This window comes from Zalophus californianus, chromosome 17, assembly GCF_009762305.2.
Source record: "Zalophus californianus isolate mZalCal1 chromosome 17, mZalCal1.pri.v2, whole genome shotgun sequence".
NCBI lineage: Eukaryota > Metazoa > Chordata > Mammalia > Carnivora > Otariidae > Zalophus > Zalophus californianus.
Window position 1 is genome coordinate 58670863 of NC_045611.1, and position 26376 is coordinate 58697238.

Sequence of the window (26376 nt, forward strand, 5' to 3'; positions counted from 1 at the left end):
CCCAGAGGGTGAGGCCCCCCGGAGCAGGTGGGGGTGGGCTCTGGATTGGCTGGCGTGCACACAAGAGGCACGCTCCGCTGGTTTCCTGTCTCTCGGAATTAGCTGTCCCTCGAGGGGCAGTCCCTCCAGGGTCAGCAAGGCCCGGAGAGGTCACAGCGTCAGAAACATACAGTGGAAGGCCTGGTTAATACGGCCAGGAGAGGGGTGGGGCAGCTCCAGGTCCCTCTGTCCTGCTGCTGCTGGTGAGGGTGGGGGACCCAGGATGCTGAGAGCTGCTTGGTGAGGTTGGATGCCGCCAGGCCAGCCTTGTTCCCACCAGTCTCCTCTGTCCGCAGCTCTGCCTCCTAAAGCAGCACTTCTCAAATTTTTCCTTGCTTTCAAATCACCTGGGGAGCTGAGTAGGTCTGGTGGCACCCGTTATTCTTGCATTTCTAACAACGGTCTAGCAGCCCCAGGCATACCAGGAGTGCCGGTCACCCCACTGGCCAGGCCCAGGCTCTGCTCAGAGAAGTCAGGGCTGAGCCCACCCCTTCCCAAGACGGCTTCTCAGTGAGGAAAGCATTCTACACCCTGCCCTTGGCACCCTCTGGCCAGGCTGACCTTCCGCTGTTGGCGTCTTCTCCTTCTGGAGTGTGAACGTGCTTGGGTTTGGTTCTGCTGCCCATCCAGACAATCCCACATCATCTGTCTCCGAGGCAGGACTCACCGTCTGTGCGCATGTGAACTCATCTGCCATCTTCCCGCTGCTCGAGGCCTGATCTTTGGCGGCCTGCTGTCCACACCCCGAGCGACGGCGAGACTTAGCCACTGGAGCCCTCCTTTCTGTAGCGCTGAGCCCCAAACGCCTTCTGTGGCCACCCGAGCTGGGCGCTGTCCACTCAGGCAAAAAGGGGGCGACTGTTTAGTGACCACCCAGTGTGAAGCATCTGGGTGAAGAAGCAACAACCAACACACAGAATAGAGAACATGGGCGAACATGGTTTCATCCAGACAGGACCCTCAGGTGCCAAGGAAAGGGGAGCAAGAAGCTGGCAAAAACAGAGGCGGCACGGTCCAAACCTCACGGTTCGTATACAAAGGGTGCAGACGTGTCCAGAAGACCGAAGTTGAAGACCAGAAAGAAAGAGCAAGCAGAGGGCTGGCAAGAAGCTGTGCGTGGAAGAGAAAATTCGAATTATCAGTAAGTACGGAGAGATACTCCACCTCTCCCATCTGGCAGAGTGGACGTGGAAGTCAAAGTGAGGCACCACTTTCCATGCTAGATGGAAGTACGGGGAGCGTGCGAGAGTGTGGCTGGAGACACGGGTTCATCTGTGGCCCCTGTGAGGTGTGGTCTTGTGCTGCCTTTCTGATCCACATTTTCACCATCAGTCTGAACACCCTTCGACCCAGCGATCCCCCCCATTTGGGAACTGGGTCCTCACTCGACAGGGAGGCTGCACACAGCAACAGGGGCTGTTGTAATCCAGGGGACAATCTTTGCTTCTCCCACCCAGGAGGATATTTGGCAACGAATACAACCATGTTTGGTTGTTACAACGGGCAGGCGGTGAGGCAGGTGCTCCCAGCATCTAGTGAATAGACCAGGGGTGATGTTGCATATCCTAAAATGCACAGGACAGCCTCCCCCCCTGCCAAAAAAAGAATAACTGGCCCCAAATGTCAGCCACGCTGGGTTGAGGAAGCTGCCCTGAGCCCAGCAATTCTGCTTCCAGTGTGTGCCCTGGACAGGGGGGCTCCCCCGATCCCCACAAGGACTGCCCACTGCAATGTGTAGGCAACACCGTGTGTGTGCCAGGCACCGTGCTAGGGATGGGGGCCGTTCTCGTATTCTTTGTGGCGGAAAAAAAAAAAAGGGAAAGGGAAACAAGTTAAGTGTCTGTTGACAGAGAACAGGCAAGCAGGTTGCCTTAGTATCTCAAGTTCCTGTAACAATTCAATTCACCAGGAGCACTGCTCGTGGACTGGGGCGGGGAACAATCCTTCTGTCAGTGAACTTGTATCACACACTAAGGTGCGCTCACCAGCACTGGGAACACCCCCTGCAACACACACACACACCCTGATATGAGGGGGGGACGACTTCCAGTCTCTTTCCTCTCCCCTCCCCCAGTTGCAGTTGCCATGGCAACAGCTGAGCCCACCTCCTTCTGCAGACCAGGTAATTGCTCTAGGAGGGGAGGGCAGCTGGGGGTTCAGGCCCACAGTCTTGCAGCAGTGGTCTGAGCCGGACTCTCGTGCCCCTTGAAATACATCCTTGAGTGGGAGCTCAGCAAAAGATCACAAAACCCACTGTGAGGGCCTCCCAGGCCCCGGTCAGAAATCACACGTGTCTTTAACGCACCAGTAACATCAGCATTATGGTTTCTTCTCCTTGTTCATTCGTTTATTCATTTATTCGACAAATATGGGTCGACTGTCCTGGGAGCCAGGGTTACAAGGAAAGGCATGCTCTTGGCCCGGAGAGCTAAGCTGTGAGGGGCGTCTGTTCCTTCCAAGGAGGTTCTCTTAGAGTCATTCAGCAGACGCTGATGGAGGAACCACTGCGGGCCAGGGTCACGCAAGGCAGAGGGGGTGCCTGAGGAAGAAAGCACACCAAACTCCCTGCCCTCGGCGAGCATGTAGTCCAGTGGCGGGGGGAGATGTTGAACCAACATATGTATTTGGGTTCCCTACTGTCTGCCTGGCCCGTAGGAGGGTCTCCAAACATTTTCAGAATGTGAACAAATAAGTGGATTCTGTTCAGCTCACAATCGGGATTCTGGTGCCTTTGTTCGTTTAACGTGGTGTCATAGCATTAAGCTTCCTTCCTCGGATGGACGGGTGGTTGGTCGGATATCGGGGATCCTAGACTCGTCTGAGTAGGAGAAAGGAGGACCACAGGGGACAGGGAGAAAGCCGGTGGCGCTCAGCTTTCTGCTCAGCATAGAAAGCTTGGGTGAATGTTTTCATATTTGGATGGAGAAGAGCTCAGGAAAGACAACTCTAGAACTTTCACTGCCTTAAGAAGAAAAGACAAGAGCTGAAAAAGGAGGTACAGAAGGAAAAAAAAAAGTTAAGCAAAGAGACAAAATAGGTGAAACTACCTTGCAACCTAATGAAGATCAAAGAAATTATATTTTTTATCTGCCAGTTGTGTTTGTGACAGATGAATTTAAAATATGAGGGGGGCAGAAATGAGCCTCAAATTACGTATATGGACAGGAAGGCTTTAAAGAAGAAAACTGAGGGACACCTGGGCGGCTCAGTCGGTTAAGCGTCTGCCTTTGGCTCAGGTGGTGATCTCAGGGTCCTGGGATCGAGTCCCTCATAGGGGAGCCTGTTACTCCCCCTGCTTGTGCTCCCTTTCTGACAAATAAATAAATAAAATATTTTTTAAAAATTAAAATAAAAAATAAAATTGAAATGATCAAAAAATACAAAACGATATTCCAACCTCTTTGTACTCAAAAACAGCAACAACAACAGCAGAACCCTGGATGCGAAAAGCAAACTGGCAAGCCATTTTTCCCATTGTCAGAGGGACAGAGATGAAAACATCGTCCAGCAGAGTTGGCAGTTGTGTGGAAAATGGATACCTTTGGGCTGGTGTTGAGAAGGCAGCTTGCTATAACCTTTCTGGCAAGTTCTTTTAGCAGTGGGCCTCAGCTTATAAAATGCGTATGCTCCTTGACCTGGCAAACCCACCTCTGGGAGCCTCGGCCCTGCAGACATTCACAAAAACACCCACAGCCACACCGAGGTCGAGGCGGTCCAAGGGACAAGTGCATAGAATGTGCGCACCGGGATGTGAAGTGCCCTCTTGCTGCAGGATTTTACAGCCCAAAGACACGAATTCTTCTCCTGATCAAGAAACTGTGTTTTGAAGGATATTTAATGTTAGGATTTTATGTTAAATCAACAAAAGCTGGACTAGAAACTTGTATAGGCATCAGTTACCCAAATTTGAGCAAATATAACCCGTTTACTTGTCCATTTATTCACCCGCCATGTGCCAGACACTCCATCCCAGACCGAGGTGAGGACACGGCAGAGATGAAAAACACAATGTGTCTGTTCTCAGAGGGCGTCCATTTCTGCAGGTGACGAAGACAGAATAGAAGTCCAAGACCATTTCGGGGAGCAGTGTGACAATATCTAGAAAAGCTGGTGAGGTGCATTTCCCTACCACTCAGAAAACCCAGTTTGAGATCCATGCCCTGCAAGAAACTCTCACACGGATGTATGTTTATTCAAACTCTGTGCCGGGTACTGCTCTGTGCACCGGAGAACCAGCGTAGCAAAGAAGAGAAATGGATACCAACCTAAATGTCCCCCAACAAGCAGTGTGCACGTTCACTGAGGTCTGTTCAGACAGTGGAACAGGATGGACATTTTTCAAGCAAGAGGGAATGGACATGAGCTGCAGAATGAGTCGTCGACGTAAGACCTCCACCCCGTCCCTCTCAGCTCCCTGCTTCATGTTCTCTGTTGCCCTCAGAATTCCCCGAGGTTATTTCTCTCCTGTCTCTCTGCTCGCCACTTTTAGCTGGCATTATTTTGGATTCGGGGAACGCAATTCATGTCGGTGAGGAGGGCTGCCTGTGTGTGTGTGGTTCTCCTGGGAACACACAGCAGTGAGGAGAAAATACTCTTGGTTCAGAGACACGGAAAGGGGGTGCCAAGGCCTTTACTTTTGCAACAGACTTTTAGTAAGCACCTGCTTTGGGGTAGCCAGACATTTTGATCCCAGCACAGTCTGACTCCAGAGCTGGAAATTTCCAGTACTCCTGAGGCTCTCCCTCTCTGGCCCCCTCCCCTCTCCTTCCAGGAGCCCGCTGCGGTTTCCATGGCAACGGCCTGAGCCCGCCTCTGCGGCTCAGTCAGGTGACAGCTCTTGAGAGAAAACAGATGATGAGGTGCCCCCTGACAGAGACCCAGGCTAGGTGGGGGCGGGGGGGGGGGTGGAGTCTCACACCTGCAGCCCCTCCCCCACTGCTGGTCGGGGCCCATCCTTTGTGCACATTCATGCACGTCATTAGATGGGGGTCAGTGAGTAGGAACACAAAGTCGGCTCTTTGGGTCCCAGCAGGCCTTATAAGAACTCGCAAACCTCCCACAAGAAGCAGGGATGTTGGTCTTAGCCTTTCAATACTCACTGACTCATTCTACATATTGATTAAGCCCCACTCTTTTCGTGAAGCCAGGGATGCAATGGGGAGAAAAACAAGCAGTCTCCACCCTGAGACCCTAATATCCGAGACATCTGTTCCTCTGAAACAGGCATTTAATCATCAGACAAATAGGTACCGAGGCCCCCCAGCCACGTACCGGCTGACAGAGCAGGGGGGCAGACGTGGCAGAAACCAGACAGTGGAAACCCCCTGCTTCTGGGGCTTCTCTTCTAGTGGGGCCGCAGACAGTGGACAGGAGAACCCAGAACACAGCACCGTGATTACAGCAGTGAAGAGAAAGAGCTCAGACAGAGGCTGGGGAGAGGGCCCAGGAGAGGATAGGAATTGAGCAGATGTGTAAGGGAAGGGAGTGCATAGGAATGTGGGGAAGAGAGGCCCAGGCTGTCTGGGGGCTTGTTGGGACATCCTAGGAAGGCAGCAGCCCCCCAGCAGCGGGAGATAACAGAACGTAAGAGGTGAAGTCAGCGTTGGAGGATGGTCAGGTCACGATGGAAGGCACTTTGGATTGTATTAATTAGCCCCTGTAAGTATTAATGTAGAGAGTGTTATCTGTATTAAGTGCGTCTATCCCTCAGTGACACAAGGATGGAGGCGTCCACGTGGCTCGGAGTCCGTGGGAGGGAGAGGAATCACGCTGACAAACACACGGAGGTGACATCAGGAGGACGAATGGTTTACTTGGTGACCACCCTGGTGCCAGGTCCTGCCTCTGGGAAAGGGACGCGGAGAGAGGCATTTCGGCACGGGTTTGGGGTCTCGGGTCTGGGGTGGGTGCCTCGTGGGCGGGGCTGTGAATGCCAGGGTTGGGAAGGGGTCAAAGGTGGCAATGGTGATGGTGATATTAGTCACAAGGACACATTTCGCCCAAGTGGCTGAGTCCCCTGGGCTGTGTGAGCTGCATGTGCCATGTGCCTTCCAGTCACCTCACAGCACTGAAAGACAGTTGCTACCGCTCCCCGTTTTACAGGTGAGGTCCCTGAGGCAGAGAGGACAGGAAGGCTGCTCCGCATTGCGGTTAAATATGGGGGCACTGGTTCCAATCCGTCATGCCGTCTCCATCATCTCTTCGAGCTTCAGTTTCCTTGTCTGGTTAAGAGAACCCTGTTAGGCCCTGGACAGCACTTTGGGTTTTATTAATTAGCCATTGTAAGTATAAATATACATAATATTGTTTATCAGCTCTGACGGGGCTTATAAGAAAAATGGGGCCAAAAGAACACCTTGACTCACAGACGTGTCTGGGATTAAATTTCACATGCAAGTTTAGGTTTGCATACAGTAGGTGCTCAATAAACACAAGTGGCACATGTTCAGTAGGAGTAGGAGGACTTTCCTTTCCTACCTAAAGATTGGAAAATGAGTAGGCAGGCCATGGGGCTTCAGTGTAGAGTTGTGCAGGCTGTTCACTGCACAAGGATGATAATCAAGGCAGCTGGTAAAAGGGTTGAAATCCAAACCATCCTGCCCCACCAAGCTGGGCATGGAGCTGTGAGGCTGCACCCTCCCAGAGAAGGGACATCCTTTGCTACTTCAGGCAAGGTCTGGGCAAGCCGTGGTCCTATCACCTCCCCACACCAGAAGTTTGGACACCAGATCAAGGAGACACTAGTGTAACAGGCAGCATTCTTGGCAGTGACAGAAGCGAGCACGACACCAGCCGTTGAGAGCGGCACGGGGGGCGGGGGGGGGCGGCAGGTAGATCTTCGGAGAAGCAGGAAGGCTTTAGATCCCTGTGGAGGTTCTGGAGGCAGACTCGTGGAGGCCGGCCGCAGACTGGTCTGGGGAAGACACAGTCACTGCTGCCCCCAGACTCGAGGGTCCCCTGTGGCCCCTGGGAATGAACGTTCACTGTCCAGAAGGTGTTCTCTGCCATCCCACTAACCTGCATGCCTTGACGACAAATAAGGGGAGTCCTTACTCGGAGGAGGTGGAGAAAGACATTAAACAGAGATTCTTTTTCAATCTGTTTCTGTACGTGAATTTACAAACACATGAACAAAGGCCACAGAATCATAAAGACTTCTCACTTACTACATCCCGAGCATTTTACACATACAACTCTGTTATTATAATCACTCCCATCGATTTTTACTTTAATTCAATGTAACACAGGATTTTAGAAGCGGGCTCGAAATGCTTGACTTCCTGCGGAGTCCCAGGAAAGTCACCTAGCACTGGAACTAAAGCCAGGAGAAAATTAGAGTCAGGATTTTCACGCCAGAAAAGTGGAGAGAAACTCCTCTGCAGCTGGCTCCAGGGATGGCCTCTACAGAACAGACAGCTAGTCTTAAACATGTTTGGGAATGAATGTCTCCAGAACACTGGCTACGTTTTACTGTTTCCGAGAAAGCCTTTCCCTTCCTGAGTTAGAAGGCAATACATAGAGAGCTTGGACTCCAGTCTGGCACTCGGTTCATTAATCAGGGAAAATTCTGAGGTCGGTTGATTTATCTGGCATGCGGACTGAATGTTGACATTCTTCGAGCCTTGTCCAGAGGGCCATGAAACTCCGGACAAACTCCTCTCCCATATGAACCATCTTTTCAGTTTAATTCTGGCTCAGACTCCGCGGTGAGCAGCTGGTGCCAGCACCTCGTTGAGGGACACGGTTTCTCTTGGGCGTAGAGTACACCGGCCTTTCCTCTGCTCAGTATGAGACTCGGCATGTCGGCGTTCTTGCCATCTCTGAGGGGGAAGGGTGCACAAATGGGTCCCCAAAGCACACAAGCGCAAGCACAAAGATGCATAAAGCTGACCGCATAAAACCAGTGGGATGCCGCCTCTCCCACCAGGATGGTTACTATTAAAAACAAACAAAACCCAGCAGGTATCAAGTATTGGGGAGGATGTGGAGAAGCAGGAACCCTTGTGCACCATTGGTGGGCGTGCAAGCTGGTGCAGCCACTCTGGAAAACAGTGTGGTGGTTCCTCAAACAGTTACAGATAGAGCTACCCTATGACCCAGCAATTGCTCTTCTGGGTACACACTCAAAAGGACTGAAAGCAGGGTCTTAAAGAGGTGTTTGTACACCCGTGTTCAGAGAGGCATTATTCACAGGAGCCAAACTGTGGAAGCAACCCAAGTGTCCGTCAGTGAATGAATAGATGGACAAAATGTGGTCTGTCCGCACAAGGGAATACTATTCAGCTTAAAAAGAAAGGAGGGGCGCCTGGGTGGCTCAGTCGGTTAGGCGTCCGAGTCTTGATTTCGGCTCAGGTCATGATCTCAGGGTCCTGGGATCAAGCCCCACATTGGGCTCTGTGCTCAGCATGGAGTCTGCTTGAGATTCTCTCTCTCTCTCTCTCTCTCTCTCTCTCTCTCTCTCTCTCTCTCTCTCTCTCTCTCCCTCTGCCCCTCCCCCCTCAAATAAATCTTAAAAATGAAAGGAAGGAAATCCTAACACGTGCCACAACATGCATGGACCTTGAGGATGTTTTGCTAAGTGGTTTAAGCTAGTCACAAAAAGACAGTGTTATGGTTTCATTTATATGAGGTACTTAGAAGAGAAAGTAGACAGTGGTGCCAGGGGTTGAGGGAGGGGGAAGGGGAGTTGTCATTTCATGAGGACAGAGTCTCAGTTTCGCAAGATGGAAAGTCCTGGAGATGGATGGTGGGGACGGTTGTGCAACAATGTGAATGAACCTAAACTGGACCATATCCTTAAAAATGGTTAAGATGGTACATTTTATGTTCTTACACATATTTTAGCACAATTTAAAAAAAGAGTGTATGTGTACATGTATCGGGGAAAGCCACAAGTTAAGAGAGACTGAAAACGCAACTGGTTAACGTCATTGCAGCCGACGTGGTAGTCAAAGGAATGTGTGTCACTTACGTGTATGAATTGTGTTTCAGGCCAGTAAGAAACTGTAAAACAGGACGAAGGATCTGGAAAGGTGTTCACAGAGCAAAACTCCCAGTGTGCAAGCAAGAGTCACAGAGGTCCTGTCTCACTTGTGACCCACAAACCGGATGCCGAGCCAAACCAGGACGCACATCAGGTAGGCAAAGACAACACGCCGTCAACGGGGGGTTGGGGAAGCAGGCCTGTTTCTAGTGCGGGTGGCGGGCACATGTGGGATACAGCCTCTCTGTCCAGTATTTTTGGCAAAGTTTAAAATATGTTCAACCAACGACCCAGCAGTTCTGCTTCCAGAACTCACAAGCACGCGAATGCCCACCTTGTGGTCATGGTAAGTGGCCGTGATTAATTAAAACCAGCGATGTAGTGGCTTGCAGCGAAAACGAAAAAGTGCTTTCCTACAAAGCAGCTTGCGTTTTTGAAGAGTACTTAACGCCATGGGTGTTGGGGTCCCCGAGACGACCCGCAGTTTCCATGGTTCACTGGAAGCACCCTTGGGGCGCGGCACGAACTTTTCCTCACACCTGGGTCCACAGCGCCCGCACGTTTTCACCATGCGCGCACGCCTGGCATCATTGCCTTCCTCCGTTTAGTGAAAGCACTTGGTTATTTATTTGAGTTTCACTCCCCAAAATTCACTTAGCAGGGAGGATTAGGCAAGTGCAGTTCTCCCTAGAATCAAATACAGACCACTTCTATTTTTCCCTCGCAAGGAGGACACGTTCCTCGCTTCACAGACAGAACAGATAGTGTGTGTGTTGGGGGGGGGCGGCGGCAAACGAATTGTGTTCTTTCCACAAACTCCTGTTGTGTGGCACATGTGCGAGGACGTCCTCAAACTCACGTTTGCCTCTAGAGCCTGGATGTTTCGGCGCCCTGAGCCTCTCTCTCTCTGTGTCTCCACAATTCTGCAGCCTCCTCCCCTCTCCCCTCACCCTCAGCTGCGGTTCCCATGGCAACAGGCAAGAGTGGCCTTTGTCCTGTGAAGGTCTTCAGGGAGAACAGCAAACAGCAGTGGACAACAAAATTAACCAGAGTGGGGAGGGCTCAGACCTGCGGGTCATCTACTGGAGGCCCTGGCATGTTCTTTCCTGGAATTAAAATGTACCGTAGGGCGTTTGTAGAATGTCACCTAATCAGTGCCTTAGACATGTCAAGTCTCCCAGGAGCACCGCAATGCAAGCATTATCTACTATAAATATTCGTTCATAGACTATGGATTTCACACCAGCAGTAATGGCAGCTACTGTTCTAGGATATGGGATTAGAACAGTGCTTTTCAACTGGGGGCAATTTTGCCTCTGCAAGGAGGCATTTGGAAACATTCTGGTTGCCACAAGCAAAGGGGGCAGGTGCTGTTAGCATCTAGTACATAGAGGTGGGGATGCTGCTAAACATCCTACAGTAGACAGGACACCAGCCCCTGACAACAAGGACCAACCCAGGCCCTAACATCAGTAGTGCCAAGGTTGAGAAACCCTGGGTACAATGATATGGAAGAACCTGCCCTGAAAATTCTCGTACTGCTTACTTTCTGAGGGGGGAGACAGACCACAAACTAAATATGATTTGTGTGCTCTGATAAAGAGTGAAGGGGTTTGTGGACGAGATGGTGACTGGCGTCAAAGTGATGGAGCAGTTGAAGGCGGCCTTTCTCAGGTTGTGATAAATGAAGAGAGAGATGAATAAAGCCAGGGAGCAAGCCATGGGAAAAGAACATTCCAGGGAGAGGGTACAATATGTGCAAAGGCCCTGGGGTAGAAACACATCGAGCACATTCAAGGAAGAGCAGTGAGACCACAGTGGTTGAAGTGCTATTAGGCAGGGTGAGGAAGAGGAGGGGGTGGGGGTGGATCAAGAAGGGCCTTGTCGTTGGTAAGAACTGTGGGATTTGCAGTTTAGCTATTAGAAATTTTAATATTGTTAGCATCATCAATAATCAGTTGAACATTTGCTGTATGTTGGGCTTTCTCCGGGACACTGGAGATCACCAGGGCAGGGAGCAGGCTTCTCACTACCTTCTTGCAGCTCCAAGGACACTGAGAGAAAGAGATCAAACAGTCACATGAAAGGAAACTGCAAGAAGAACAAATACATACTCAGTGACTTCTCTGGGCCGGGGGCTGGGCCCACAAATGATGCGGGGGCGCCTATTAGTGAGGTAGCCAAGAGAGAGGAAGAAATGCACTTAGATGTCTTAGATGGTGGAGCTAGTCACTGAGATGAAGAAGCCTGGTGTTTTTAGAATCAAGCAGTTTCAAATCTGGCTGGGGCCTCTGATTGCCAACACATCACCATAATCATCATCACAATTACTGTCATTATTATACAATAACTAACATGTGCCAGGCACACCGTGATGCGCTTTCTGTTGCATTCCCAGGACATAGATAGCTGCAAGGTGAGTGACATGACCTTCCCACTTTACCAACGAGCTCCCAAGCACGGAGAAGAGATAGGTGGTCCTATCCCATTCTAATTGCAGAGTTAGGCCGCCTTGGATGGAGCCCATCACACCACAGCCCCCAACACCCTCTGAGCCACTTGCTTCATTTGAAAAAAAGAGGACCTGCCTCTCAGGGTTCATGTGAGCATTACATGAACAAAGGCATGACCCGCACTCAGCAAACGCAATCAGTAACAGTACACAACACTCAGTCCTCAAGATAAACAACATTTTAATGCAATATTAAAAAAAAAACCATTAATGAAAACCCCCTCATGATGAACCAGATATTAACATTTTATGTATGTATTTATTAAAGGGGGTTTAGTTTATTTAATTTTTTAAAAATAATCTCTACACCCAACATGGGGTTTGAACTCACGACCTCAAGATTAAGAGTCACACGCTCTACCAACTTAGCCAGCCAGGTGCCCTGCTTTTATGTATTTTTAAATATATTTTTAAATCTCCTCACGATATCTATCACTTCTTTCTTTCCCCCAAAGATTTGATTGATTGATCGATTGATTTGAGAGAGAGAGAGAACATGAGCGGAGGGGAGAGGCAGAGGGAGAGGGGGAGGGAGAAGCAGGCTCCCAGCTCAGGGATGTGGGACTCGATCCCAGGACCCCGGGATCATGACCTGAGCCAAAGGCAGATGCTTAACTGACTCAGCCACCCAGGCGCCCCTTAAATGTATTTTTAAGAGGCAATTTTTTTCAGAAATAGATTTTGAAAATATAATTGATGAATTTGCTTCCATTAAATCCAGGAAAGTAAAATTACAATAAAATATTTTTTTCTTTTGTATAACTAAGCTATTTAGATATACGATAATGTTGTAAGTTTTAATATATTTACTTTTCAGTTTTACAATATTTTTTCAATGAGTTTAATGTTCTAGAGGAAAAAAATCAACCATTAAAAATTTACATAAAAACAAATATATAGGGATGCCTGGGTGGCTCAGTTGGTTAAGTATCTGCCTTCGGCTCAGGTTATGATCCCAGGGTCCTGGGATCGAATCCCGCATCAGGCTCCCTGCTCAGCAGGAGCCTGCCTCTCCCTCTACCTGCCACTCCCCCAGCTTGTGCTCTCTCTCTCTCTCTCTCTCTGGCAAATAAATAAATAAAATCTTTAAAAATAAATAAATCTTAAAAAAAACAACAACACATATATAGGAAATCACATTTTTTCCTTAGCCCTACACGCCAATGTGGCTCAGCACACACTGGACTTTATTTAAACTTTTGGCATTCCATCCTTCCATCATGGCTTTTTATTTTTGGCATTCATTTTGATTTTTAGCTTAAGATACCAGTTTAACGTTCATGGAGAGATGTCACAGAGGCAAGAATTCAAATAGAAAATCAGGGCTGGAGATGGTTTTTGTGAACGTGGCTCTGGATAAGGGCAGCTCAGAGGGAGCAGAAAGGATGTGGAAGCTGGCTGCCGAGGTGGGCCCTAGTGATTCAGAGTCCTGGTCCTCGAGCCTCTGTGTGGTCCCCTCCCACAGAGGAGACGGCTAGCTGACCTGTGTGACCAGCAGGATATTACAGAACTGTCCATGTGTGGTTTCCAGGGTGGGGTTAGGAAAGGCATGGCGGCTTCCTGCTCGTTCTCTCCTGGCTCACTTGCTCTGGGGGAAACCATGTCGTGTGGGCACTCAGGCGCTCCTCTAGAGAGCTACTCTAGGCCAGGAACTGAGGCTTCCTGCCACCAGGCAGCATAACTTGCCAGGACTGTGAGGAAGCACCTTGAACATGCACCATCCGGCCCCAGTCAAGCCTTCGGGTGACTGCAGCCCTGGTCAGCATCTTACTAGCAACCTCAGGAGAGACTCTGAGCCAGAACTGCTCAGCTAAGCTGCTCCTGCTTCCCAGGATCATAGGCATTGTTGCTTTCGGTCCTAAATATTGGGGTAACTTGTTAGCAACCGTAGGTGACCAGTGCTGATGAGAAAGGTGGACCTGGACCAAGTCCTGGAGCCTTGGCTACTTAGAGGAACACCTGGGAAAGGAAGACAAAGACCATAGGGAGGTTAGTGTCCCTGTGAGTTGGTCAAGCTCTGTGAGCTGAGGGACCCAGACGGATGTAGCCATAGGATTTAGGATGGGCAAGAGCAGCTTCTTGGAGTAGAGTGCTGGGCACCTGGCTGGTGTTAGGTGGAGAGGGAGCAGGGAAGGAGGGGTGCAGAGGTGGCCACCATGAGTGTAGATGTCTCCACAGGGAGCGTACATGCTCAGCACACATGCACGCATGCAGCCCCAGGCCACAGGCACAGAGTCAAATTCTTCTAAATACGTTCCAGTCACAGAGGGGACCTGTTTGGGGAATTCTGTTTGACAGGAATTTGCTGAGCGCGTACTGTAGCTGTTCTGTGAGAGCGTGTGGCGGAGGCCACAGACTCCAGCCTCAAGTACAAGACTTGGCTGTTTATAGGTTCGGTGCAGGAAGGAAGGAGAGGGCTGAGAGGCTGGATGCCCTATACCCCACCCTTCAACACAGCAGAAAGAGAGGCTTTCTTCTGGGTCTCTGCTCACAGATGCCCCTTCACACACACACACACACACACACAGCCGATTCCAGGAACTGCCGTGCTATCCATGGGCCAGAGAGGGCCTTGAACTCCCAAATCAACAAACTTTGGAAGTATGAACTGAAAACAGACACTCGCAAAGAGGCCATGTGTACATCTGGAAACAAGAGAACTCACAGTATTTCTTTTTTCATGAGACGGAGCATGGCATCGAAGAGCTGAAAGGGGGGAAGGAGGTTCAAGGACATGTTTGTTCTCTGAGACTCGTTCAAACATGGGACGTGAGGTTTTGTGGGTCGAGAAGGGTTGATTTCCTGTCGGTGGATGTGTTGGAGACAGTCCATGCAGCAGAGCTTCCTGGGCATGTGGCGTCAGATCACAAAGTGTCACAGCACACACATGCACACGTTAGTACTTCTTAGTGTTGTTGTTATTACTTACAACAGGCGGCACTGCACAAGGGTTGAGGTGCGGGGTCAAGACAAACCCCTAGCCTGCAACAAGGTCACCTCCCAGGTAGGAATTCAGAATGTGGTGTTCACCCTGTTAGTGGTGGGAATTCCTCAAGGGATGGTCCTAGTGAAAGCACGGGCCATTCTGGGGCCACCTAAAATGCGGTGGCAATGTTTCGAGCCCAGCGATGAGGTGGGAGCCAGGTCGGCTTCTGGAGATGTTCCAGAGCCCGTCTTGTCAGGACTCTGTGATGGTTGCGTGGGGAGCATGGGAGGGAAAGCTGAGATGGACGCCGTGGTCCCGCCTTGCACGGATGGGTCCTGAGACAGGTGTCCTGCTCGCGCATTCACACCCCGGCTGTACTCCGGAGGGGAGGGTCCACTCCTTCCACCGTGGCCAGCACAGGGCCAGGCCAGATGATGGTTCACATGCACCAGGCTGTGTCCTATCGCTTTACAAATATGAGTAACCTAGTCTTTGCTGACCCCTATGGGGGCAGAATCTGTGTCGTGCCTATTTTACAGATGAGGAAACTCAAGTACAGACAGGTAGAGCTCCACGAAAGCAGAGACTGGATCTGTTCTTGTGCATCATTCACCTTCCAGTGCCTAGCAGACTGTGGACACTCAAAAAATAGTGTTGAGGGAGTGAGCCAGCAAACAAATAATTGAACTAATGAACACTGGGGGCGCCTGGCTGGCTCAGTTGGTACGGCATGCAAGGCTCGATCTCGAGTCGTGAGTTCGAGCCCCACGTTGGGTGTGGGGGGGGTCACATGTCTGCTGAGTCACATGTATGCTTTACCACCATAAATCCTTTTTTAAATGCACATGGAGTGTTGGTGAGATGTCTGCGCCTTTAAGGGTCTCCTCCCCTCCAAGGCGCCCTGGCTGGTGGGGCGTCAGCAGCTCATTTTCCCAGGAGCCCTCACCATCAGGAGCGGGCTTTGGCTGTTGCCATGGAAACCGCAGCACAGGGAGGGAGGGAGGGGCTGCAAAAGAGCAGAAAGAGCCTTGGAGCCTGGAATTTTCCAGGCTCTGAAATGGCTATAAATGAATCAATAAAAATATGGATCTTTGTCCCCAGTAAGACTGCTGTCCCTACTTCCTCACTAGGGAGTGGCCACCGTGCCCACCCAGGGCCAGATCCGGTCCAGGCAGGTGTCTCCCGTGGGTCCTCCTCCACTGGCCATTTGTGTATGGAGCTTGTGAAACAGATTCTCATTTTAAGGCCATTTGTGTATGGAGCTTGTGAAACAGATTCTCATTTTAAGGCAGACTCTCTCCAGTTACTTTTCCTGAAGTAAAAGTCTTTGGAAAAGAAAAGAAATCACAATGGCTTTCCTCTTTAGCATGTGGACTTCTGAAGACAGGTTTTGCGCTACTGGAATTCTAATCAGGCACAGGTCTTGGCTCACTGATTCAGTGAGTTTACTTAACAGGGCGCCTAACTGTGGGCCAAGAGAGCGCCTCTTTTTAAAGGTACCGTCCACCCATTCAGTCAGCTGAGGGATCCAGTGTCCGCCGCTGCGTAACAAACCATCAGGAACTGAGCCATTTGAAACTCCCTGTATTATCTGGGCTTGCTGGGGCGAGGGCGGGGGGCAGGGGTCTCGCAGGCTGGGCCATTTTCCCTTCTGGGTCTCGAGGTCCTTTTCCAACACCATGCAGTTGTTGGTAGAATCCAGTTCCCTGAGGCCGAAGGCTGAGGTCCCTGCTCATCCGCGGGCGCCCTGTTGTTTTCTGCTGCGTGGCCCTGTCACATATATGGTGGCTTCCTTCTTCACGTGCAGGTCACTGCCTTTGTGGAGATCCTTTGAGGCTTAGGATGAAGCTGCCTTTTCATTTGCATTCTGCTTCATATTTGTGTTGGCAGGTGAGGACGACTCCCAAATGAAATTCAGGACTGAATTTTCCTGGTCCCCCCAAGGTACCCATATGGGCTGAATTGCATCCTCCCCAAAACTTCTGTTGAAGCCCTAACCCCCCAAGTGTGCTGGTATTGGGACGTGGGCTTTGAGGGGGTGATTAGGTTTAGATGAGGTCACCAGGATGGGATTAGTGGCGTTTGGAAGAAGAGGAGGAGACCCCAGGGCACTCTCCCCCACGGAGCAAGGAGGAGACCCCAGGGCACTCTCCCCCACGGAGCAAGGAGGAGACCCCAGGGCACTCTCTCCCCCACGGAGCAAGGAGGAGACCCCAGGGCACAGTCCCCCACGGAGCAAGGAGGAGACCCCAGGGCACTGTCCCCCACGGAGCAAGGAGGAGACCCCAGGGCACTCTCTCCCCCACGGAGCAAGGAGGAGACCCCGGGGCACTCTCCCCCACGGAGCAAGGACACAGCCCGAAGGGGATCATGGGCAAGCCGGGAAGAGGGTCCTCACTTGGGCTCCCAGCCTCCGCCTGCTCTCTTAGTTCGGCCTGCTCAGACACTACTTCAGCGGGGTCTTCCCCCTCCACTCCCCTCCCCCACGCCCTTCCCTCTTCCCGCCCTCCACCTTTGCTTGGGTCCTGACGTTTCTCACGCCGACTCTCTTCCTGTGCCTCCCACTAGATGAAGCTCTGGGAGGGTATGGCTTCTGTCCCATCCCACACACTTGACCCCCTTTACGTTGTGGTGGGCAGCCTCCCGAGTTTGTGCTACTTCTCCCACCCCTGGGGACCCTGGCTGGAAGTTGGCAAGCCCGCTTCTCCTCCTTCAGTGGTGATTGGCTGAGGCTGTTGCCATGAACACGGGGGCAGTGGGGAGGAGGGGACGGAGAAGGGATCCGGAGAACCTGGAATGTTCCAGAACGTGGCTAAAGATCGTGTGTGATCTAGTAATCGTGGCCCAGCATACAGCAGGAACTTAATAAATGTTCTGAATGAAGGAATACCTGGGCCTCAAGGAGTCACCCTGTGCTGGGGGAGGGGTGTCACATACCTCATTTCTACTTGTACTTGCAATTTTCTTCCCATTTTGGGGGTGGAAACCTATATAGCTGGCATTTGAACTCATCCGTCCATCCGCTTACCCACCCGCCTGCTTGCCCATTGACCCATTAATTATGGTTTTTACCTTCCGGTGTCTTAGGATGTTTTGGTATCTGGGGGGTGGGACTTAGAGGAGAGACAGCCTTCCCCAGCGACCCAATTCCGAAGGAGAATAACAGCCTGCCATATGCAAACCGACTGATTTCCACTCATCTTCTTCATCTGACTCACCGAGCCCCCGTCTCCCCGAAGTCATCCTGGGGCAGGTACGATGCATAGGAGTCCGTCCCTAGAGCCAAAGGGCTCCTCACCAGTCCGCGGAGGAGTGGTCAGAAGATGCTGCTTCTATCAGCGGCTTTTTTTTTTTTTTTTTGACTCTTGGGATTTCTTAGGAGTCCACAGAGACCCAAATAGTAAAATTCTGACCCTGCCCCAAAATGCATTTTTTTTTTTAAATCAACTTATCGGTGTGTAATGTACATACGACAAACGGCACCTGTTGTCAGCGTAAGCATGTAATTAATGGGTTTTGATGAATGTAGGCACCTGGGTAACCAACACCACAATCAAGCTGTAGAACATTCCAAGGATGCATTTTAATAAAAAAATAAGGTCTGTGAGGGACTGCTGAGGCACTGGCTACTTGACTAAGGATGACCCCACCCCATAACTGCCATCTCCAGGAAGGGTCGTGTTTCTTTCTCTTCTTGCTAACATAGCCTAGCACAGGGTGGACCTACAGTGAACATCTGTAGGATAAACTATCGAATGGAAGCATCTCCAAGCAGGCTTTTGTAGAAAAAAACAAAACAAAACAAACAAAAACATTGCAGCAAGGAAAGATAATTTTCTCTCTACCCTTCTGAGTTATTGGCTGAGATCCCTGTAATGAAGGACAGATTAACAAGCATAAAACAAGTTATTAATATGTACCTCTCACGTATACATGGGAGACGCCCAGGCAAAAAGTAATTCCCAGAGGTGGCCTAGGATGCAGGCTTGCATACCGTCCCAATAGGGAGAGGGACAAGGGATGTGGGCCTTTTTGGGGAGAGTAAATGATTTTTGGGAAAGGAGGTGTGATGGTTTGTGACGGTCTGTCTGGGTGTGGTGTCTGCTTCTGGTCACCCTTCTGTGACAAGAGCCAGTCTTTCCGGGGGGATGAAACTCCCCGGAGGGACTGATGACGTTGAGCTCCTGTCATGACGTTGAGGACCTGTACTGTAGGTGGCTGAGGGGCCCAGAGAAAACCCCTCCCTGCATTTGCTCTTTTCCAAGGGCCTGCAGCAAAAAATAACCCACATCCCAAAGTGACATATTTTGGGGGCAGCACATTCTGCTGTCCATTAACATTGTATCTGTGTCTTTTTCATCACGGTGGTCCCAGGGTCTGGCACATTGACTTACCAGAGCAGGCTCTCAATACATGTTTGTTGAGTGTATAAGTAAAAGGGAGGAGAATATGGTGAGGACACTGAATGTTTGGGTCCCCAGCCACTTCTGGTATGAAGATGTGGGGCTTTCTAGATCCTGCGAGACTCAGAGCCGACTTTGTGCCCTTGCACAAAGATGCTGTCGAAGGACAAGCACAGAGGATGTGCATGAACCGCTGATGAGGGCCCCCCAGCCTCCCCATCCCTCACCGAGGCTGGCTGCACACTGGAGCTCCAGCCTGTCCCTCCTCAGGGCTCTTTGGTTCCTTAGCAACCCAGACAAACTCAGTCTGTTACCATGGAAACTGTTGCTGGGCTGAGGAGGTGTCAGTAGCTGAAAATCAGCAGAGAGAACCTCAGAGGATGGAATATTCTGGAATCTGGTATTAAACCGAGTGTATGTTCAAAATCCCAGCCTGGAATTCGCTAGTTTCTCATTCATTATTTGTGAATAACTAAAAATATGGGTCCTTCCCCCATGCACTGCTGATGGGAACACAAAATGGTGCAACTGGTGTGGAAAGCAGTCTGGCGGTTCCTCAAAAAAACCAAGCGTGGAATTAGGATCCAGCAACTTTGCCTCTAGGGACATTGCCCAAAGAACTGAAAGCAGGGCCTCAAAGACATACGTGTACACTGATGTTCGTGCAGCCTTATTCACAGTAGCCCAAGGTGGGAGCAGCCCAATGTCCACTGACAGGAGATGGATAAGTAAAACGGGGTGTATGCCCACAGTGGGGTATCGTTCAGCCTCCAAAAGGAGGGAGGAGGTTCTGGCACATGCCACAGTGTGGATGAACCGGAGGACATGGTGATTGTGAAATAAGACAGTCACAAAAAGCCAAGTACTGTAGGAGTCCCCTTATAGGAGGTACTTGGAGTGGTCAGAGTCAGAGAGACAGCCCGCAGGATGGTGGGTGCCCCGGGCTGGGGGGAGCGGCAACAGGGACACAATTTCAGTTTTGCAAGATGAAGAGAGTTCTACGGACGGATGGTGGTGATGGTGCTTAACTCCACTGAACTGCACGCCTGAAGTGGTCAAGACAGCAACTTTTATGTTACGTGCGTTTCACCCCAATTTAAAAAATAAATATGAAAAAATGTAGGTTTTGGGCAGGTGTTTCCATCTCTCTGAGACGTGGCTAGTCGAACTTATGGGTAAAATCGGAATATTAATTGGTCCTACCTCATAAGACAATAGTAACAGCACTGAACACACAGTCCAGCATCTTATAAGCTATAATTTGACAAAAGGTGGTTGGTGGACTAGCCATGGCAGGCTTCCTTTGGAGAATTTTCCCTAAAGATGACGCGTCCACCCATCACAGACTGTTTCTCTTCCGACACCGGTATCCCTCCCCCCAGTCACTTTCTTCAGCAGTGGCGTCCCCCTGCCAAGTTAGCACATCGTCTTCCAACCCTGGGGTCGAGCCAGCTGTCTGTGTACCTGCCCTGTAGACCTGGGACTAGAACATGGTTGCAAGGAGCACCCCTACCAGGTGAAATCATGGGTCCGGAAGCCACATGGCTTCCGTTCAAACCCCAGCCCTGCCCCCGGCTAGTGGCAGAATGTTCCAGATTGTCCAACCTCTCCGCGCCTCCATCCCCTCATGGCTAAATTTGGGATGATAATATATCCGCCTTATAGGGTTGATATTTGCCTGTGGGCGCCCCGCACAAGCAGACACCACAGGCCGAGCGAAGGCACTAAATGCGAACTCGATATTCTTGAAAGGCATCTGTTTTTTGATGACCTGATTAATATCAGGATCCCCGAATAACTGTGAGCTCCGCGAAGGCAGGGAGCGTGTCACTTTTGATGCATCCGTGTAAACCCAGCTCCTGGCCCTGGGTCTGGCTCCTAGGAGATCACGGGGATCAATATTAACAACTTGTTAACAAAACCCCATGTTTTATGAGGCCTTGCATGATGGGGCCACGTTGGACTCCCTTGCACACGCACAGTACGTTTTTGCCTCTGGACCTGCTATTCCCTCTGCCTAGATTTCTCTCCCCCCAGAGAGTCTCGTGTTTACCATGTGGCCTTCTGCTCAGATAGCCCCACAGCCTTAGCACGCATCGAAGACCATCCTTGCCTTCCGTGTTAGCACCTTCCAGTTAGCTCTCTGCTTTGTTTTTGTTCACAGGCCTGGTGAACTTCGGAGGTTGTGTTAACCGTGTTGTTCATTGTCTGTCTCCCTTGCACCAGGGGAGGCTCATCGTATTCCCTGCCATTACCCCGAGGTCTAGCATGATCCCGCCTCCTAGAAGATACTCAACATCTTTCTTAAGGCAAGGGCCAAACTTTGGGAACAGACGATTGTGTCTCCCACGAGAACAAAGCACAGGGTTGCCTGACATTTATTCTCTGCCCCTAGAGAAGGGCCTGGCACCCGGAAAATCTCCATCAGTATTTACCAGACAGACGAACTGATGGATCCTGAGGACAGATGATGCTGTTAGAATGGGAGCCTGCAGGAGACACATGATTTCTACCTGACTCTCAGAGCCCCTCACCTTTGTGTTTTCATTCTTGTGCAGACCCCATTCAAAGGCATCCAAAGATGTGCCTGGACCAGTGCGGGGGTGGTTGCAGAGCTGAGCCCCTTCTGCATCCCTGTCCCCATCCCTCCTGTGCCCACCACGGAGTCTCAGTGAGATGAGTCAACCCCGTGGCCTGCTCCCTCTCCAGATTGCTTATCGCCCTTAGCAACAGAGGGAGGCTCAGACTGTCGCCATGGAAACTGCAGCAGAGTGGAGAAGGGCGGGTGGGGAAGGGGCCCAGAGCGCCCCGGAAACTGGAACGCTGAGCTGACACACAGTAGGCCTTCCTTTACAGGATGAAAGAGGCTCGAGGCAGCCTTGCCCCCACTGCTCGTTTTTATCTCCAGTGAAAGAATAAACCCCCTTGCTGGGCACATACTCTCAGTTAGTTCACTTTTCATCTTCAGTGAAATCCAGAACCCTAACAGTTAAGTGTTCACATTTCCCCGAGCACTGACCCTGAACTAGGAGCTTTCTAGGGACTGCACGTTTGTGCCCCCCACCCACTGTGACGGTATTCGGGGTGAGACCTTTGGGGGGTGATTAGGTCACAGGCGTGGAGCCCTTCCGGTGGGATCAGTGCCCTCATAAGAAGAGACAGGAGAGATGCCCTCTCTCCCCGCCACGTGAGGACACAGGCAGAGGGTAGCAAAATAGAGTCCTCACCAGGACCAGCCCGTCCCGGTCCCTGGTCTGGGACTATCCAGTGCCCAGAATTGTGGGGAATTCACTCCTGCTGTGGAAGGGCCCCCCCCCCAGCCTGGGGTACTTGGGAGGGCAGCCCACACTCCGCTGGGCAGAACGTCAGCTGGGGCCACTTCCCGCAATCCGCGCCCCCACGGGCACAGCCCAGCCGCTCCGCGCTGTTACCACGTCGATGAGGAAGAGAATGGTTGCCATGGACACAGCACAGCGTGGTCAGGGTCCCGGAGACCCAACCATTTGCAAACCGTAGACTATTTAAATGCTAGCCATCTGTTTTGCAAATTATTTCCTGGGATGGCATCTCTCCCTAGTGTCCCTAGCTTTCTTCCCAAGCGTCGCGTCCTGCGTGGGGCTCCCCCCATCAGCCGTTCGACCAGGCCTTTTGGGGAGACTCTTTATTTCTGCCCCCTTTTACCACAAAGAAATCTAAAGTGCCCTGGCTTTTCTCCCCCTAACAGTAAGAGATCTGTTTGAATGAACTGAATGCATATGTTAACTATCTTGCTAATTTGTTGTTTTTATGTTGGTGAGGCTGTGGATTTTAAGGGGCAGATTATTTCAGGCACCGTTATAAGACAAAAATGCTGCCTCCTAAATTATGGCAAAAATGCTAAAATCTGAAAAAATGTCTCAAATTAATGAGATTCATTCCTTTTTTTTTTGCACACTTTTTACTCTGCTCTTGTCTAGGATTTCACTATGATTTTCGCTGTTGCTGTGTGATTTTGGGTGCTTTACGTTCGTTTTGCCTGCCAGCCTCTCAGAGCTCACCGCAGTGCCTGACGCGTAGTAGGAAGTCAACAGCTTAAATGAATGAAGGAATGACTTTTGCTTTTGAAAAACTAGAGTCGTGATGTTTTATATCGTTTGGCTTTCTGTCTCTGTCTCTCTTTTTTAAAACCTGAATTATAACATAAACATGTCGCAGATCATTAGGTGGCCTGGTACTCACATCACTTACACATTGCTAAGATGAACACATAGATGATGCAGAACTTTAAAAATATCAAAATTTACACAAGGATTTTGGCAAAATACCAGTGCCTAAAATCACAGTGATGTCCTTCTGTTCATTCTAAAACGTCTTTTTTTTTAACATCTTTGCCATAATTTAGTAGATGGTCGCTTTCTTCTACAACGGTGCCTAAAATAATTTACAACTTAAAAATCAGTGGCCTCAAACAAACAAAACAACAAAGGAATTAGCATTTGCGGTCCCTGCCGTAGGCACAGAAACTTGCTTTCTGTGTATAGGAATACATTTTAAGGATGAAAGTTCTACTACCAGATGTAAGTATATCGAGCAATTTTCTTTTACAGAGTAATGGCATTTAAAAAGCATATATCATTTCTTAAAGAAAGATTGGTCCAAATGGTACTTCAGTTATGATAATTAGATAATTCTGTAACAAATTAATGCATAAATATTTTCTGAAGATGGAGGGCTGGTTTTTTCAGTCACAGCAACTTTTTTTAGATATAAAAGAATTTCTTTACATCTCCCCACCAACGACAATTAATACACTTTGTAACGAGCTCATTAAAACAAACAAAAAAATCCCACAATATATCGGTTGTGAGTCAAGTCTGAGTAATTGAGAAAAAAATCTGAAAACTTGTATTTGGTTTTCACTTTTATAATTTTATTACAGTGAAAACCTCACAGCATTCTGTCAGAGACATATTGCACATTCATATTAGAAGCTAACATTACATTTGAATAGGCACAAAATATGAATCACAGCATTTCCAGAACACGGAGAGTAATGTTATATATTACCAAAAAATGGGAAATGGGATGAGCAAAGCCTGCACACCTTTTTCAGACCCCAAGCAATCTGAACAAGAGCTTTTAGCTTCAGAATACGAAGGATGCACATCACTCTCCTAAAATGTCAGATAGCTGCAGAAGGCTTTTTTTTTTTTAAATAAACGCACTGCAATATTTCAAAGTTTACATTTTAAGGTTTGGAGTTTATTAAATATAACAGCACATCTGGTCACCAAATTGTAGAAATTGACATCTCACAGCTGGAAACACTTAGGAAAAATTATGTTTGCTTGTTTTTAGTTGAAAGTGTTAGGATTAACAGGGATGGATACATTAAATGAGTCTGGAGGTTGGTATGCCCCAAGATGTGTCTTTATAAGCAATTCTTGACGATTCAAAAAAGATGTTCCTTTAGAAAATAAGGTCCATTATTTTTTTTTTCTGAATAAAAATGCTACACCCTCTATTTATAAACGTCCGTACATGCTGCTTCTATAGAGAAGAAGCCTCTGCCCAAACCCCAGTGCAGCATGTCCCCATCATCTCCACCTACCACTTTGCGAAATTCCTCTGCATCCTAATGAGGATCTCAGGCTCTCCTGGACAGGGAGACGTTCAGGCTAGACATGTCCCCACCTCCCCCTGCTGAAACTTAGACCTACGTGCAGAAACCACCTTGCCCTCTTCCCCTGAAGAGGTTTCCTGCTGCCCGAGGAAGCGGGGAGAGGAAGCCTCAGGACACCCAGAGTTGATGCAGTGCACCCTAAGCAGCGGGAAGTAGACCCTCTGCCCACACCTGCCCCTCCCAGGTGAGAGTACAGTGTAGGGAAAGAGCGAGAAGGGGCTGGTCTGAGTCTTCCCTGAGTCATGAGCTACCCCTGAGTTGCCCCTACAGTGAGCCTAGAGGACCCTGCCTTTTTCAGCCAGGGCCTCACAGGTTCTCTGGGAAGCTCTCCCTTCCTTCCTTCCTCCCTCCCTTCCTCCCTCCCTTCCTCCCTTCCTTCCTTCCTTCCTTCCTTCCTTCCTTCCTTCCTTCCTTCCTTCCTTCCTTCCTTCCTCCTTCCTTCCTCCTTCCTTCCTCCCTTCCTCCTTCCTTCCTCCCTCCCTCCCTTCCTCCTTCCTTCCTTCCTTCTTCCTTCCTTCCTTCCTCCTTCCTTCCTCCTTCCTTCCTTCCTCCTTCCTTCCTCCTTCCTTCCTTCCTCCTTCCTTCCTTCCTTCCTCCTTCCTTCCTTCCTCCTTCCTCCCTTCCTCCCTCCCTTCCTCCCTCCCTCCCTTCCTCCTTCCTTCCTCCCTTCCTCCCTCCCTTCCTCCCTCCCTCCCTTCCTCCTTCCTTCCTTCCTTCCTCCTTCCTTCCTCCTTCCTTCCTCCCTTCCTCCTTCCTTCCTTCCTTCCTTCCTCCTTCCTTCCTCCCTTCCTCCCTCCTTCCTTCCTTCCTTCCTTCCTCCTCCCTTCCTCCCTCCCTCCCTCCTTCCCTCCTTCCTTCCTTCCTCCTTCCTTCCTTCCTCCTTCCTTCCTCCTTCCTTCCTTCCTCCCTTCCTCCCTCCCTCCCTCCTTCCCTCCTTCCTTCCTTCCTCCTTCCTTCCTCCTTCCTTCCTTCCTCCTTCCTTCCTCCTTCCTTCCTTCCTCCCTTCCTTCCTCCTTCCTTCCTTCCTCCCTTCCTCCCTCCCTCCCTCCTTCCCTCCTCCCTTCCTTCCTCCTTCCTTCCTTCCTCCCTTCCTCCCTCCTTCCCTCCTTCCTTCCTTCCTTCCTTCCTCCTTCCTTCCTCCTTCCTTCCTTCCTCCCTTCCTCCCTCCCTCCCTCCCTCCCTCCTTCCCTCCTTCCTCCCTCCCTCCTTCCTTCCTTCCTCCTTCCTTCCTCCCTTCCTTCCTCCCTTCCTTCCTCCTTCCTTCCTTCCTCCCTTCCTCCCTCCCTCCCTCCTTCCCTCCTTCCTTCCTTCCTCCCTTCCTTCCTCCTTCCTTCCTTCCTCCCTTCCTCCCTCCCTCCCTCCTTCCCTCCTTCCTTCCTTCCTCCTTCCTTCCTTCCTTCCTCCTTCCTTCCTCCTTCCTTCCTCCTTCCTTCCTTCCTCCTTCCTCCCTTCCTCCCTCCCTCCCTCCCTCCTTCCTTCCTTCTTCCTTCCTTCCTTCCTTCCTCCCTTCCTCCCTTCCTCCCTCCCTTCCTCCCTCCCTTCCTCCCTTCCTTCCTCCTTCCTTCCTCCTTCCTTCCTTCCTTCCTCCTTCCTTCCTCCCTCCCTCCCTCCCTCCCTCCCTCCCTCCCTCCCTCCTCCCTTCCTCCCTCCCTTCCTCCCTCCCTTCCTCCCTCCCTTCCTCCCTTCCTTCCTCCTTCCTTCCTCCTTCCTTCCTCCTTCCTTCCTTCCTTCCTTCCTCCCTCCCTCCCTCCCTCCCTCCCTCCCTTCCTCCCTCCCTCCCTCCCTTCCTCCCTCCCTCCCTTCCTCCCTCCCTTCCTCCCTTCCTTATTCACTGTGTTAACACTGGTGGAC

General features: G+C 50.4%; 1 long non-coding RNA gene across 5 annotated transcripts in view; it reads left to right on the top strand.

The window, feature by feature from the left end:
* The window catches only part of LOC113936332, an 89665-nt gene extending 71661 nt beyond the window's left edge, over positions 1-18004 (top strand). For 4 of the 5 annotated variants that reach the window (XR_004819761.1, XR_003524232.2, XR_003524231.2 and 1 more), the window contains 2 exons: positions 9031-9176; positions 17548-18004. This is a non-coding gene — a long non-coding RNA (uncharacterized LOC113936332). Of the gene's footprint in view, positions 1-9030; positions 9177-14974; positions 15031-17547 lie in introns of those variants that run through there. The other variant, XR_003524233.1, reaches the window with a different exon arrangement.
* Positions 18005-26376: the final 8372 nt, after the last annotated feature.